The 15,619-nt window shown below is 52.4% G+C and overlaps 1 protein-coding gene across 6 annotated transcripts in view; it reads left to right on the top strand.

Annotated features, from left to right (window-relative positions):
- Positions 1 to 2,388: 2,388 nt before the first annotated feature.
- Positions 2,389 to 15,619, top strand: part of TNFAIP8L1 (TNF alpha induced protein 8 like 1) — a 26,414-nt gene continuing 13,183 nt past the window's right edge. For 4 of the 6 annotated variants that reach the window (XR_009737438.1, XR_009737436.1, XR_009737437.1 and 1 more), the window contains exons 1-2: positions 2,389 to 2,555; positions 2,840 to 2,920. The gene's annotated coding sequence lies outside the window, so the exon portion shown is untranslated. The remainder of the gene's footprint in view (positions 2,556 to 2,839; positions 2,921 to 15,619) is intronic. The other 2 variants (XR_009737440.1, XR_009737439.1) reach the window with 2 other exon arrangements.

Genomic DNA, 15,619 nt, shown 5'->3' with positions numbered 1-15,619 from the left:
CCCTTCTCCTCCTGCCCCCAATCCCTCCCAGCATCAGAGTCTTTTCCAATGAGTCAACTCTTTGCATGAGGTGGCCAAAGTACTGGAGTTTCAGCTTTAGCATCATTCCTTCCAAAGAAATCCCAGGGCTGATCTCCTTCAGAATGGACTGGTTGGATCTCCTTACAGTCCAAGGGACTCTCAAGAGTCTTCTCCAACACCACAGTTCAAAAGCGTCTTTAGGCTAGTGTAAATCATACTGCTATTAAAATTGTTATGAAAAAATATACTTGTTGAAGTCCTTCCTTTCAACTCCTTGGGGTATATATCTAGGAGTGGAGGCCTGGCGTGCTGCGATTCATGGGGTCGCAAAGAGTCAGACACGACTGAGCGACTGATCTGATCTGATCTGATGGTAATTCTAGGTTTAGTTTTCTGAGAAATGACCAAGCTATTTTCCACAGAAGTTTCACCATTTTGTATCCCTACCACAAAGTGTGAAGGTTCTAATTTCTTCATATCCTCCTGGACACTTTTCTTTTTTGGCTGCACTGCCCAGCATGTGGAATCTTAGTTTCCCAAGATCGAACCCATGCCCCCTGCAGTTAAAGTATGGAGTCTTAACGACTGTACCACCAGGGAAGCCCCTCCTGGGCACTTCTTATTCATTCTTTTACTTTTTGGCCTCATGGCTTGTGGGATCCTAGTTTCCCGACCAGGGATTTAACCTGTGTCCACCCTGGTGAAAGCATGGAGTCCTAGTCACTGGACCACCAAGGAATTCCTTTTATTCATTCTTATTTGTGGGCTTGTAGGCTTTATTTTTTTAAATTTTATTGTTTTAAATTACAAAAGTATGATAACACATTTATAGGAGACTTGGAAAATGCAGAACAAGGTTACATATAGTTCCACTATATATTACAATTATTTTTTTAAGTAGATAAAGAATTTTAGTTGGAGTTTCAATATCAAACTCTCAAAAATTAATAGAATGAATATACAGAAGAGTAGAAGGATATGAAGTGAAGAAGTGAAGTTGCTCAGTCGTGTCCGACTCTTTGCGACCCCATGGACTGTAGCCTTCAAGGCTCCTCTGTCCATGGAATTTTCCAGGCAAGAGTACTGGAGTGGGTCACCATTTCCTTCTCCAGGGTATCTTCCCAATCCAGGGATCGAACCTGGGTCGCCCACATTGCAGGCAGACGCTTTACCATCTGAGCCACCAGGGAAGCCCTTGTAGAAGGATATAGTAGACCTGAAAATCACTATGAACCAATTCAACATAATTAAGATTTATACAATTTCCACACAACAGTATGTTAGTGCATAGGAATGCCAATACACAGTGTCCCAGATGAGAAACTAGTACCTGGCTGTGAATGGGAGGAGGTGGGACAAAAATACTGGGTTAAAATCCTGGACCTGCCACTTTCGCTTGCAGGTCCTCAGGCAAGTCACTTCCACTCTCTGGGTCACAGTCCCCTGATTTAAAAAAAACAAACAACAAAAAAAAAGGATGGATAAAGAGACATTTCATCTCTTTTTGCCTCCTGAAGTCTGTGCCAGGGTTGTGTGTGCCCCACGTAGAGGATAGGACTCAACCTGCACAGGTTGTGCAGCCTGCTCTGGCTCCCCCTGGTCCTAGCTGCAACTGGGACTCAGGGTTGGAGATTCCGGGAGGAAATGGAGCGGCAGGGACTCTGGGAGCTGCTCCTGGGTCCAGTTCCCAGGACTCACAGCTGCATCCTCCGGGGGCCCCAGCTGGCCCCACCGCCCCACCCGCCAGCGGCCTGGAGGCTCCTGCAGATCTCCCTGGCTCATTCCCACGGACATCGTGCCTGGGTCTGGGAAGTCCCCTGGTGGGATCTCCAGGGTCCATCCGCGTAGCGACTGAATGAAACCTAACCTGGAGAATTTATCTGCAACCCAGAAAGATGTATCTTCAACCTTGGGTTAGATTCAGTCTGGAGGGTACAACAATCTACATTTTTAATGGGCTCCCTGGTCATTCTGTAGTTAAGGGTTCCCCGGGGCCGTTCTTTAAACGGAGTCCCAGTGGGAGAAAGGGGCAGTCCCAGAGCCACAGAGTTGTTCTGTTTTTCTTTTTGGCTCGCTTTGTCTCCATGGCCCTCATATCTCTGTTTTTGACTCAAGTCTCCTTCCTCTCCTTTCTTGGACTGGCCCGGGGTTGGCCTCTCCGCTGGCATCCGGCCCCTTTCGTGATTCCGGAGGAATCCCCCAAGCCGCCTGGCCCCGCCCCAGGCCCCACCCCTCCCGCGCGGCAACCTTCTCCCATTGGACTCTTCGTACACCGCCCGCGCTGCCATTGGCTGAGCCTAAGTCCTCGCTCGCCCCCACCTCCGTCGGCCCCACTGCGGCCCTTTTCGGGCGGGCGGGGGCGAGGCGGGGCCGCAGAGAAGGGCGGGGCAATTGGAGGGCGGGACCGAGCTTCCTGCCCCGCCCCGCCGGGTCCCAGTCCTCCGGCACGAGTCTCGCAGCCACAGCAACGGCCTCTCCGAGGCGGCAGGACAGAACCTCGACGGTCGAACCAACGACTGAATCCCAGAGAACAGGTAAGCGAGCGGTGCTGGGCCGCCCCGCATCTCAGCATATCTCGGGGGCCACTTGGTCTCTCTGTTTCTCTCGCTCCCTCTGCCCTGACAATCCCCCTTCAATCAGTATTCCTGCCTCAGTTTCCATCTCCCTCTCTCTTCTCCCTTTCCCTCTGTCTCTCTTGCTCTGTGGGTCAGGGGAGGCATATCTGATCTGCCTCCTCCCCACCCCCCGCATGGGTAGTGCTCTGAGACCAGAGCACACCCAACAACAAGGACTCTGATGGACTCTGCCCGTTTCACAGTGCAGGGTGCCAGGTCCCAGGGCCAGAATCCAGAGCCAGGAGGGCATTCCAGGTGTGGGCAGCCAGGCCAAAGACGTGGAGGTGAGGATGTGTGTGACTTCTGGCTGATCCAGGCAGCTGAGGGAGTGCGGAGCCAGGCCCACCCAGACTGGCCACCTGGGAGTCCCCAGTAGCCTGAAGCCTTGGTCTCAGTTTTGTCAGCTGTGAACTGGGGCTTTGTCACTGAGGTAATTGGCAGTTGACCTGACCCAGATCTGTGTGCATCACCACTCCCTGTAGCTGGGGGGGCTCAGCTGGAGGAGGGGCAGCCCCATCTGTAAACAGGCCTCTGAGGTTACTTCCTGAGCAGGTCTCAGCCCAGCTGGGGGAGATGAACATCCTGGGTTTGAGGGTGGGTGGGTAGCATAGCAGGGTGAGGGCAGTTCAGCCCAGTGGTTGGGGAGCTCAGAATTTGGAATCAGACAAACCGGAGTTCCTGCTCTGCCGCTCACCACCAGTACCTTGAACAAGTTGATTCCATTCTCCCAGCTTCAGTTTCCTGTCTGAGGGACATAATAACTCCCCCAGGGGTGAGGGCAGCTTGCAGGATTAAATACAGGAACATGGGCCCTGCATGTCTCTCCCCTGGTCCCCACCTCCTCCTCCTCACCCCCCTCACTCACTCTGCTCCAGCCACACAGCCGCCACACTCCACCAACGCACCAGGCACCCTCCTGCCTCAGGGCCTTTGCAGGAGCTGTTCCTTCTACCTGAATGCCAGGTGCCCAGGAGCCAGCTTTAAAACATAACAAGTTGCCTAGATGGGCCGGGCCACGGGCCGGCAGGGCCAAGGCTGGGCAGCTGGGTGGCTGGGAGGGGCGGAGGAGGAGCCGACCCAGGGACGCTGTACCTATGGAAACCAGAACAAAGAACTGTCGTCCCAGCCACAGGAACACCTGGGCTGAGCTTCTCCCACTTGGCAGGCCCAGTGGCCTGGGACGCCAGTGGTGGGTGAGTGCCCAGATCTCTTGAGGGGAGGCAAACTGGGGACTCGAACACCACTCTGATGGAGGGTGGGGGTCCCTAAGTTAAAAGACCAGTCAGGCAGGTACAGGTTGGAGGCCCTGTGGTATCCCTTTCTGCTGTGTGGCCTTGGGCAGGTCAGGGGCTGCCTGAGCCTGTTTCCTCATCTGAGGCCTGGGGAGGGGAGGGGCCTCTTGGTTGCTTGGTGATCTGATGTGATGGATTCAGAAGGTCTCAATGTCCCTGTCTGTCAAATAGGGCCACAACAGGGTGCCTAGGACAGAACTCCTGCTATTGTCATGCAAATAGCTCCAAAGGCAGGTGCTGAAGAAATGACTCATGCTTGTGCAGGTTCAGCCCCAGGTGTTACAGACTGAGATGACCTAGAGACAGGCAGGACTTGGCCTTACAGAGAACTCGGGCTTTCACCCCAGAATCCCCCACATATACCCCTCCATCAGACGACTTCCTCCAGAATCTCACCACGTGAGGCATTCAGGAGGCACCTCTGGCCAAGTCCTTGGGATCTTCCAAGGCTCCATCCTCCCGGCCTCACTTTTCCCTTCTGTCCAAAGGGGCGGTGGAGGTTGAGGAGTGTCCACCTGGAAGAGACCCTTCCAGAAGGGTTCGTGTTTTGCTTCTATGTGACCTTAGGATATCTGTCTTTCTCTTTGCCTCAGTTTCCCTGGCTGGATAGTGGGGCCCTTGGACGACATCTCTGACTTCCTTTCTGGCACCGAAAGGCCATCTATTCATTCAACAAACTGGTTCTGGGTGCCTACTGTGAGCCAAGCCTGGTGCAGGGTGCCTAGGACCCAGCAATGACCCAGGTCCACGTGGTGCACCCCTCCCTCCCACCCGGATTCAGCTCACAGACATTCATCCAGAGAAAGTCATTAGGCTTAGCTGTAACTGCATGAAGGACTGGAGAGACAGATGGATGGGGAAGTTAGTTGAGGTGGGGAATTTGGGAGGGACTCCTGAGAAAGTGAGATTTGAATTGAAGCTCAATGGCAAGAAAGAAATAGCCATGCAGAGACGAGGGGCAATCCAGGCAGAGGGCACAACCCATTCAAAGGCCCTGGGGCAGCACCAGGCTCCATGTGCTGGTGGAACAACCAGGAGGCCTGTGTGTCAGGAGCAAAGTGAATGAGGGGGAGAGAGGAAGGAGGGGAGCGCAGGGAAGGGACGGAGAAGGTCGTGCATGGACTTGTGGGCCACGGGAGGACTTGGGATTTTACTTTGAGGGGGGTGGGAGCCCTGAAGGGCTGTGGGCAGAGGGGGACTCGGGTGTTCACTAGCGCCCTCTGGCGGCTTCTCCGGAGAGGAACCCGGGACAGGGGACGGGGACCAGAGACAGGATGGAGGCTGCGGAGAGGTGAGAAGTGGGTGGAGCCGGACTCTAAAGGGCTGTGTCCACAGTCCTTCCCGGTGGGTGACCCTCGAACCTCTGCCACTTGCTGTTAAAAATCAGACTGAGTCCCAGCCTCTCCTGTCCTTCTCTGCAGTGGGGTGGGCTTCGGTCTCCCAACATTCATTTTTGCCCATCCATTCTTTACCCCCAACCCCCGTCCCTCGCCCAATCCCTGATCTTTCTTCAGTGGAGATCTGACCACTGTGGAAAGTGTCTCAGTTTTTGCCGCAGCCTGGCAGGCAGGCAGAGCTAGCCCATCCTTGGGGTGGCCCCCGAAGGCTCTGGGAAACCTGGTTTGAGAACCACTGGTATCCCCTCCCCAGCCCCCACCTCAAACAGGTAGCCCCCAGCCCCACTTTCTACATATCCAAATGGGCACCAAATGTGAGGTCTGAGTGATGGTTGATAAAGGGCTGGAAGCAGCGGGTACCCTGGTGTTGGCTGGAAACAGCAGGTGCTCTGGTATTGGCGGAGGGTATGGTATGGGAACAAGGATCGTGGGGGCATTTACCATGGAGAGCGGAGGCCCGGAGCCCCCACCCCAACCCCAGGCTTCCCTGGGCCCCTGCAGCCGGGGCTGAGGGAGAGAGGTGGGGTGGTAGCCCTGGCCTCGCTGAGCAGGCCCATCAATTATTGATGCCCTTTGTTGGGACATGAAGAATTCATGTGGAGGGCAGGCTGCTCCGTGGACCTGTGGCATGCCGGAGCCGGCCTCACCCCAATCATCGGAGTCACTTGCTGTACTGTTAGGAATTTTGCCACCCAGTTGTTAATATCCCAATTTTGCCACCCAGTCGTTATTAAAAATGACAGACTGTCAATAAAACTGGAAGAAAAAATAAATTTTAAATAATGACAGGCTGTGAACTTACAGTCAAATACATTATATTTAAAACAAAGGTATGGATGGGAATTCCCTGGCGGTCCAGCGCTTAGGACTCCCAGCTTTCACTGCAGGGGACCCAGGTTCCATCCCTGGTGGAAAATTAATGGCACAAGCTGCATGGCACTGCCAAAAAGAAGAAAAGCACCCACAGAGCTACAGAATACTATCCAGCCATAAAAAGGAGTGAAGGCCTGACACTTGTTACAAGGCAGATAAACCTTGAAAATGGGATGCCCAGTGAGAGAAGCCAGACACAGACTGTGTGATTCCATTTATATGAAAAAATAGGCAAATTCATGGAGATGGAAAGTAAATTAGTGGTTGCCAGGGCCTGGAGGAGGGGATGGGGCGTGACTTCTGATGGGGATAGGATTTATTAAAAAAAAAAAAAAAGGGACTTCCCTGGTGGTCCAGTGGTTAAGAATCTGCCTTGCAATGCAGAGGACACTGGTTTGATCTCTGGTCTAGGATGATCCATATGTCTCAGGGCAACTAAACCCGTGCACCACAGCTACTGAGCCTGCTCTCTAGAGCCTGTGAGCTGCGAATACTGAGCCCACGTGCTGCAACTACTGAAGCCCAAGCACCTAGAGCCTCTGTGCATCAACAAGAGAAGCCACTGCAATGAGAAACCCACACCCTGCAACCAAGGGTAGGCCCCACTTGGCGCAACTAAAGCCCAGGTGCAACAATGCAGATCCATCATTCCTTCTCCCAAGAAAGAATAATAAATAAAATATATAGATATAGATATATTTTATTTACTTGGTTGCACTGGGATCTTTGAACTTTGCTGTGGCTTACAAACTCTTATATGCCATGCATGCGGGATCCAGTTCCCTGAGCAGGGATTGAACTGGGTCCCATTCTTGGAATCTTAGCCACTGGACAACCAGGGAAGTTCAAGGGCTGGGGTTTCTTTCTGGAGGGATGAGAATGTTTCAGAATTAAATAGTGGTGATGGTTACCCAGGTCAGTGAATATATAAAACCCACTGAATTGTACACTTTAAAAGCATGGAGTTTATGGTATGTGACTTAAATACTTCAAAATAACTTATAAAAAAGCAAAGGTCATAAATGGTCAAAAATCCTTTCAGGACTTCCTTGGTGGCCCAGTGCTTAAGACTCCGACCTTCCAATGAAGGGGGCACAGGTTCCATCTCTGGTCTGGAAACTAAGATCCCTCATGCCAGGCAGTGCAGCCAAGAAAAGAAAAAATATATCCTTTCTAATTATTTTACTGCATTGTGCAATGACCTCTATGCTCTCGAGGTTATTTCTGTTTGGTGGAAATGGTGAGCAGTTTGTTCCAACTCCATGGTCAGGTTGGAAGCTTGAAACTGGCCATGGCAAGAGAATTTACACCATGGATATTGGTAGATGCTACAAATCAGGGTTTGATGTATTGTTCAGTCATCATCTAATCCAGAGGTTGGCCAGCCTTTTTCTATAAAGGGCCAGATAGTAAATATTTTTGGCTTTGCAAGCCGTACAGCCTCTGTTCCCTCTATTCAAGGCTGTGCTTTAATATGTACACAAATTGGCATGGCTGAGTGCCAATAAAACTTTACAAAAACAGGCAGCTGGCCAGGGTTTGCCACCCCCGGTATAATTCCAGGTAATGTCAATAATGAAAATTAAAGGGTGGTGTGTCTCTAGTTGCTTGCTTTCAAATAGCACAAAAAACCTTGAAGGGATATTCCCTCCTATAGGAAAACCACTGTTGGATTCTGCAAAAAAGTCTGTCACCTGGCTGACGAGTAAGTGAAGTCCAAGTTTTCTCTGTTTGTATGAAAGAGAAGATCCAGGAACATCCATGTCAGAACTGCTTTCATTTATCCATAGCAACCATAGATTGGCTATTGGTACCAGTTTTACAATTGGGGTTCCCTGGTGGCCCAGTGCTAAAGAACCCGTCTGCCAATTCAGGAGACATGGGTTCGATCCCTGGGTCAGGAAGATCCCCTGGAGGAGGAAACAGCAACCCACTCCAGTATTCTTGCCTGGGAAATCCCATGGACAGAGGAGCCTGATGGGCTGTAGTCCATGGAGTCACAAAATAGACACGACTTAGCGACTTACCACCACCACCACCACCGCATTAGGCAAAACTCACTGAGAATGTTTATCGAGCATCAACTGGCTGCATGAAATTTACAGCGAGGTTTGCTATTTTCTTAAGTTGCACGGTACACATCCTTTATGTCAGGAAGGTTTATGGAAAACATACATATGTACCTACACGCCTACATCCCCCCCGCCCCCAACCCCGGAGAGCTGGTGGCTCTTTCCAGCAGGTGGTGAATGGGATGAGATGTAGCATTCCCAGTGCGCCTAGGAAGGGCCCCTGGGAGTTGGGGCGGAATCCCCATCACCCCCATGCCCAGCGTCCAGCACCGGGAATGTGTGCATGGAGAGGCCACCCGCAGCGTGCTCAGTTCAGGTTGGATGGAGGGCCGTGGGGAGAGTCTCCCCACCTGGTGGAGACCCCAAGGCTGGACCGTGCCTAGCATGTTGCAGGGACAGTGAGAGAGGAGATGAACTGGGGAAGGTCACTGATGGGGCAGGGATGGGGGTTGGCCCTCCTCCAGAGTTTGGGGACTGAAAGGATTGGGAGGAACAGATCTGCCAGGCTGGGTGCCCTTCCCCTCTGGGAGGGCTCACAGAGTCCTGCCTCCCTGCCCCTGCCTGGGCAAGGAAAGGATGCTGCATGTCTAGAGCAGTCCGAGGCTCCAGGTCAATGTCTGGTCAGTTTAGGAGCTGGAGTGTCCAAAATGGGGGCAAGGACAAAGGTCAGAGCCAAAGAGACAAAGTGGGGTTGGCAGAGGGCAAAAGTCTGAGGTAGGGATGGAAGGCCAGGGTTCTGAGAAGAACATAGAGAACAGGAGTTGACAGAGTCAGGGACTCAGTGACTGGACACTCATTTCACAGATGGGAAAGCTGCCCTTGGGGGCTGGGGCTAGTCTGGAGTCTCGGTGGGGAGACCTCAGAGCTGTGGGAGGACTTGGACAGTGGGCTCCTCGGAGGCTGGGGACCAGCCTTCCGTCTCCTCTCTGCACTGCCCTGCCCCAGGGCCTTTGCACCTGCTGTTCCCTCTGCCTGGCTCACCTTTCCTCAGACCCCGCCCTTCCAGTCCCAGCTGCAGGGGCTCCTCCTCCAGGAAAACTTCCTGACCACTGGCCTAGGTCACCTGCCATCCCTGGCTGTCACTGCTTCCCGCCCAGGCCTTATTCGTCTCTGAAATTATCCTGTTTATTCCACGTTCATTGGTTCCTGCTGTCTCCTCCTTCCAGCAGGGGTGACCCCTCTTAGGTGGCTGTTTTGGAAATTCAGAGGGCTTTTCCCCCCACTTGTGATAATAACGGGATGTGCTTGCATTCCGGGGGCAGGGACCAGGGACACTAGGCATCCAGCCATGCTCAGGGCGGCCCCTCAGCTCACAACTTCCTCAAGTCCTGGCATCTACCAATGTACTTTCTATGAATTTGACTATTCTAGGTAAAAGTGGAGTCAAACAGTATTTGTCTGCACCTGATGTATACTGGAATGCATTTTTAAGGTTAACCTGCCATATGTCCTACAAACAGATGGTACCTTTGGAGTTCTTTTTTTGATAGAAATTTGTATCTACATGTTCACTGCGATGCTTCATTAAGGGGCAAACCTCTGACAGATTCACTCCATCCTTGAGTGCAGTGGGCCTGAGGTTTTCTTTTTTTGAAGACTTTTGTTTTCTTATGTGGACCGTTTTCATTTATCTATTTACTTTATAATTTTGTTTGTTTTTGGCTGTGCTGGGTCTCCATTGCTGCGCGGGCTTTTCTCTAGTTGCTCCAGTGCTCGGGCTTCTCATCGCAGTGACTGCCCCTGTTGTGGAGGTTGGGCTCGAGGGCGCTCGGGCTTCAGAAGTTGCCGTTCCTGGGCTCCAGAGCACAGGCTCGATGGTCGTGGTTCATGGGCTTAGTTGCTTCGCGGCATGTGGGGTCTTCCCGCATCAGGGATCAAACCCATGTTTCCTGCATTGGCAGGCAGATTTATTATTACTGAGCCACCAGGGAAAGCCCTTAAAGTCTTTGTTGGAATTTTGTTACGATATTGGTTCTATTTTATGTTTTTTTTTTTTTTTTTTTGGCCATGAAACATGTGGGATCTTAGTTCTCCAGCTAGAGACTGAACCCACACCTCCAGGATTAGAAGCACAGAGTCTTAACCCCTGGACCATCAGGGAAGTCCCAATTTATTTAACATTTTTAAAAAATTATTTATTATTTTTGGCTGTGTTGGGCCTTTGTTGCTGTGTGGGCTTTTTGTAGTTGGGGCAAGCAGGGGCTACTCTCTAGTTGAGGCGCAGGCTGCTCATTGCGGCGGCTTCTCGATGCAGAGCACGGGCCCTAGGGCGCATGGGCTTCAGTAGCTGTGGCTCGTGGGCTCAGTAGTCGCAGCTCCCAGGCTCTGGAACACAGGTTCAGTAGTTGTGGCACGTGGGCTTAGTTGCTCCCAGATCAGGGATCAAGCCCATTTCTCCTGCATTGGCAAGCAGATTCTTTACCACTGAGACATCAGGAAAACCCTATTTAACATTTTTAAAGTGAGGCATTATATCTATATAGGCTTCCCTGGTGGCTCAGCGGTAAAGAATCCGCCTGTCAGTTTGATTCCTGGCAATCCACTCCAGTATTCTTGCTTGGGAAATCCCATGGACAGAGACACCTGGCGGGTTACAGTCCAGGGTGTCACAAAGAGTCAGACACAACTTAGTGACTAAACAACAACAAATATATAGTAAGGGGCACAAAGGTATAAAATATGTCCCCTGGATACAGGCGCAGTGAGTGTTCAGCTTGATGATGTGTAATTCACGTATTGTAAAATTCACTAAAGTGTTCACATTCCAAAACATTCTTCTACCCCCAGAAGACATCCTGTTTCCATTAGCAATCACTCTCCATTCTGTGCTCCCCAGCCCCTGACAACAGGAACCCACTGTGTCTGCGGATCGGCCTGCTCTGCACGCTTCCTGTCAGTGGAGTCACACCCTGTGCGTCCTTCTGTGTCTGCATCTCTCACTGAGCACTGTGTTCCCAGGGTCCATCCATGTGGTAGCGAGTGTCAGGGCTTCACCCCTTTTCAGGGCTGAGTGATGCTCCCGTGTATGGAGGGACCACATTTGATTGTCCATCTGTATGTGGGTGGGTGTTTGTGTCATTTCCGTGTTTTGGCTAGTACAAATGTGCTGCTATCTATGCCCACGTGTGTGTACGTTTCTACGCGAACATATATTTTCATTTCTTGGGCGAGGTTGATGCTTAGGAGCAGAATCGCTGGGTCATGTGGTAACTGTGTTTGTTCGAGGACCTGCCAGAAAACGGTTTCCCATGGTAGCTGCACCATCTTCTGTTTCTACCAGCCTTGGATGAGGGCTTGTTTCTCCCAGCCTCGCCAGCCCTGTTTATTGTCTGTATTTCTGGCAGTAGCCGTTCTTATGGGGTGAGGTATTATATTATGAGCTCGACTTCCATTTTCCTCCTAGCCAGTGATGTTAAGCATCTTTTCACCTGCTTATTGGCCATTTGTATACCTTCTTTGGAGAAATGTTGGGTTTTTTTAAATCGAGATCTAATTCATACCCCATAAAATTCACCCCTTGAAGGTTTACAATTCGCTGGGTTTTAGTGTATTCACATTGCTTTGCAACCACCCACTGTAATGACTTTTTACATTCGTGTAAACCCAGATGGAGGCACAGAACCTGAAACACTCCAGGGACTTCCCTGGTGGTCCAGTGGCTAAGATTTCCAACTCCAAATGCTGGGGGCACAGGTTCTATCCCTGTTTGGGGAACTAAGATCCTGCATCCTGTGCGGCATGGCCAAAAGAAAAAAAATTTTTTTTAAAGAAATATTCCAGAGTTCGCCTGTACAATCCTGCTCACTGTTCTCACCACCTATTAATTTTATTTTTATACTGGTGGGTGGACAATGCTGCCTGTGGACTCTGTTTCAGGGAAGTGAGGGCACCCAAATTATTTTGGAACAAGGAGGTGGCACGGGATCTAGCAGGCCTGGGGAGGCAGGGACCCAGTCTCTTCTGGTCCAGCTATAGAATCTGCCTGATGAGCAGGAGAACCGGGTTCAATCCCTGGGTCAGGAAGATCCCCTAAAGGAGGAAATGGCAACCCATTCCAGTATTCTTGCCTGTGAAATCCCATGGACAGAGGAGCCTGGAGGGTTACAGTCCATGGGGTCACAAAGAGTCAGACAGGACTGAAGCGACTTAGCACACATATCCCCAGCCCTGGGACACAGCTGGTGCTGAATAAACACTCACTGAGAACCTGAATGAGCGTTCCAGTCGAGCCCTGGCTTCATTGGGCATTTCTGGCTCGTGATGGCAGTGGGGTGATCTGGCATTGGGTCCGCTGGGCAGACCCTGGGAAGGCCCTGCCCCCACCAGGCCCCTCCCGGCTGGCCTGCCCTTGGACCTGGATGAGCACAGCTGGCAGGAAGGAAGGCTGGGGTCTATTTTGGTCCCCAGAGTGCTCCCTCGGGAGAGTAGTCATCTCCCTGTCTGGCTGCTTAGAGGGGGTGGCGTTTCTGATAGAACAATGGATGGAGGAGAAGGGGGGGGCTACCATGCAGCTGGGCTGGTCCAGGTGTCACAGATCTGGGGACTGGCCGGAGGGGCTAAGAGTGTGGAGTCTCCCACTCCACCCCCCACCCCTCTTCCTCCTATGCTTGGCAGGGTAGGGTGGGGTGAAGCCAGTAAATAGGACCAGCCTCCCCTCTGAACCAACATGCACAAGCTCAGGACTTGCAGACTGGAAGGTCAAGGCCCAGAGAAGGGCAGAGCCCTGCCTGGGGTCACACAGTAATGGAATAGGGCAGAAAGACCTGAGCGCCAGGGTTCTTGGGATCTAGGGAAAGGCCTTCTCCTGTCTCTGAGACTCAGTTTGTCCATTTGTAAACTGGGGGACCCAGGGTGTTGGGAGTTCCCTCTGGGTTCCAATGTCTGCAGACATCCCTCCCCTTATTCATTCAACACACACTTACTGGGTGCCTGCTGGGTACTAGGCCCCAGGCTGGCCGCCAGAGCAAGAAACATACAGCCCCTGCCCACACCCTCAGGCCTGGCGTGATGGACACTGAAACCAAGCGCTCAGGGCTGCAATGGAGGACGGACACCCATGGAACCATGGGAGCCAAAAGGGCACCCGGCACAGCCTGGGACATCCGGGAGTCTTCCGGGAGGAGGTGACAGTAACTCTGAGACTTGAATGGGGAGCAGTTTACAGGTGATGAGAGCAGGAGGGGTGCCCATAGAGGGAACAGAATAGAATGCCCTAGAGACTTCCCTGGCGGTCCAGTGGTTAAGACTCTGTGCTTGCAATGCAGGGGGTGTGGATTTGATCCCAGGAACTAAGATCCCATATGCCACCTAGTGTGATCAAAAAGAAAAAGAATAGACTGTTCTAGAGAAATTGTTGAGAAGGCATCCTTGCTGAGAATATAGAGAAATAGGTCTTTTCAGAGAGCTAAAGGACGCAGAGCTTGAAGGTCAGAAGTCAAGACAGTGGTCCAGCCTCTTGCCCAGGGAAAGCTCACAGCCTGGGGGTTGGGGGGGCTCTCAAGTTGGCCACAAGTTTCTGCCCTGGGATGGAGTCAGTTCTCCATCCTGACAGTCACCATCTTCCATTTTACAGAGGAAACGGAGGCATAGGGCAGTTATGTTGCTTGGCCACATGGTCAGAGCCAGGAGCAGGCCTCAGATATCAGGGCTGGTTTTGTCACAGGGGATATCTCCCAGCACCCCAAGACTGAGGCTGACTCCCAGGAATCAACTAGGAAAGGCAGAGGTAGCTGGGGTGCAGAGAGGGTGGGGCAGGCGGTCCCTGTGTTGCTGTGTGGCCTTGGGGAAATGGCTAAGCCTCCCTGAGCCTGGTTTCTTCTGCAAATGGGCAAGCTCAGTAGAATACCAGGCAGAAGTTGTGAAACAGGCACCGGCCACTGCTCAGGGCCTGCCATGTGATGCTGAGTCACTCGCACCCCGCTCTGGCCCCAGCCTGTGGACAAGGTCTGAGACTGGTGTAGGGGGCAGGGAGGCCCAGGTCATTCATCACCAGGCCTATCCTGACCTCTGTGGGCAGCAAGAGGGCGGCCGAGGGTTGGACTCCTCCCGGCGTCTGAGCTCACACAAAGAGGGGCTTTGTGGGGGCTCCCGTGGCTGAGTGGGCACCCACATGGCATTCCTGGTCTGGCTGGCCTGCAGCTGGGGTGGGGTGGATTCTGACCAGAGCCTGGGGCAGCAGCGGGGGAGGGCTGGGGGCGGGTCTCAGGCTACCTCATTCATTGGACAGATGTTTCTGGAGTCTCCAGAAACAGAGTGGATAGGGAATCACGCCATTTTGTCCCCTGGAACCTGTGGTGAGGCAGACCACTGAGGCAGCAAAGCCAGGGTGTGCAGCAGGGACGGGGGATGCCTGGGTGCTGGGTGACTCATAGGAGGGGCCTGTCAGTTTGGCTGTTCAGGGATGGCTTCCTAGAGGTGGTGTTCAGGCTGAGCTGAAGGATGAAGCTGCCAGGGGAAGAGGCAGGGGCTTGGAGGCCAGGGCTTTGGGGCATATATATGAGTCCACCAAGGAAGAGGCAGGGGTTTGGGGGCTAAGGTATTGAGGGATGTATAGGAGTTCACCAGGGAAGAGGCAGGGATCCAAATGGAGTGTGGGGCTTGGTCTCAAGAGCCATGAGGAGCTTCCAGCTGGTTCTTAGAAGGAAAGGACTATGCCCAGATGTTCAGTTTAGGAAGAATTCTGGTGCTGAGGGGGAGGCTTCAGAGCCTGAGAAATCTGGAAGATGGCCATGGTAGGCAGGACATAAGGGACAGGCAGAAATCCAGGCTTCTGCAGTCAGAGGCGTGGCTGCTATTCCAAGAGCACCAGCCTGCCACTCACCTTGGCCACCTGCCCGGTCCTTTCCTGGGTGGAAGCTGATGCATGTCAGTGTTTCTGTATCAGAGGAGTCATCAGAACGCTGTGCTTCCAAAAACCCCACAAATGGCCCTGGGGAACCCCAGCCAGCTGCTGCCCTCTGACTCATCCAGGGCCTGACTAAGGCCTTAGGGATGTCTGCTGTAAACTCACGGGGTTGGGGAGATGGGGGGTTGCTAACTGCGCTCCTCCTCCACCCTGAACAGCCTGAGGCTGGGGCTGGGACCCTGTCTCATGGAGCTGTGCAATGAGGCCAGGACCCCCTGTACTCACTCATCCTGAGCCCTTCTCAGCTCACAGCAAGGCTACAGTGGCTTTGTGAGGCTGGAGCCAGGGCTCACGTGTAGTGGGATTCAGAAGGCCCTACTCATTAATATCCAAAATACATAATCAGTTCATACAACTCAGTAACAGAAAAAACAAACATCCCAATCAGAAAATGGACAGACCTAAATAGACATTTCTTCAAAGACATTCAGATGGCCAATAGGCA

This window comes from Bos javanicus, chromosome 7 (genome assembly GCF_032452875.1).
Source record: "Bos javanicus breed banteng chromosome 7, ARS-OSU_banteng_1.0, whole genome shotgun sequence".
NCBI classification, from domain to species: domain Eukaryota; kingdom Metazoa; phylum Chordata; class Mammalia; order Artiodactyla; family Bovidae; genus Bos; species Bos javanicus.
Note: the sequence above shows the minus strand (reverse complement) of the source record. Positions and strands in the feature narration are given on the sequence as shown.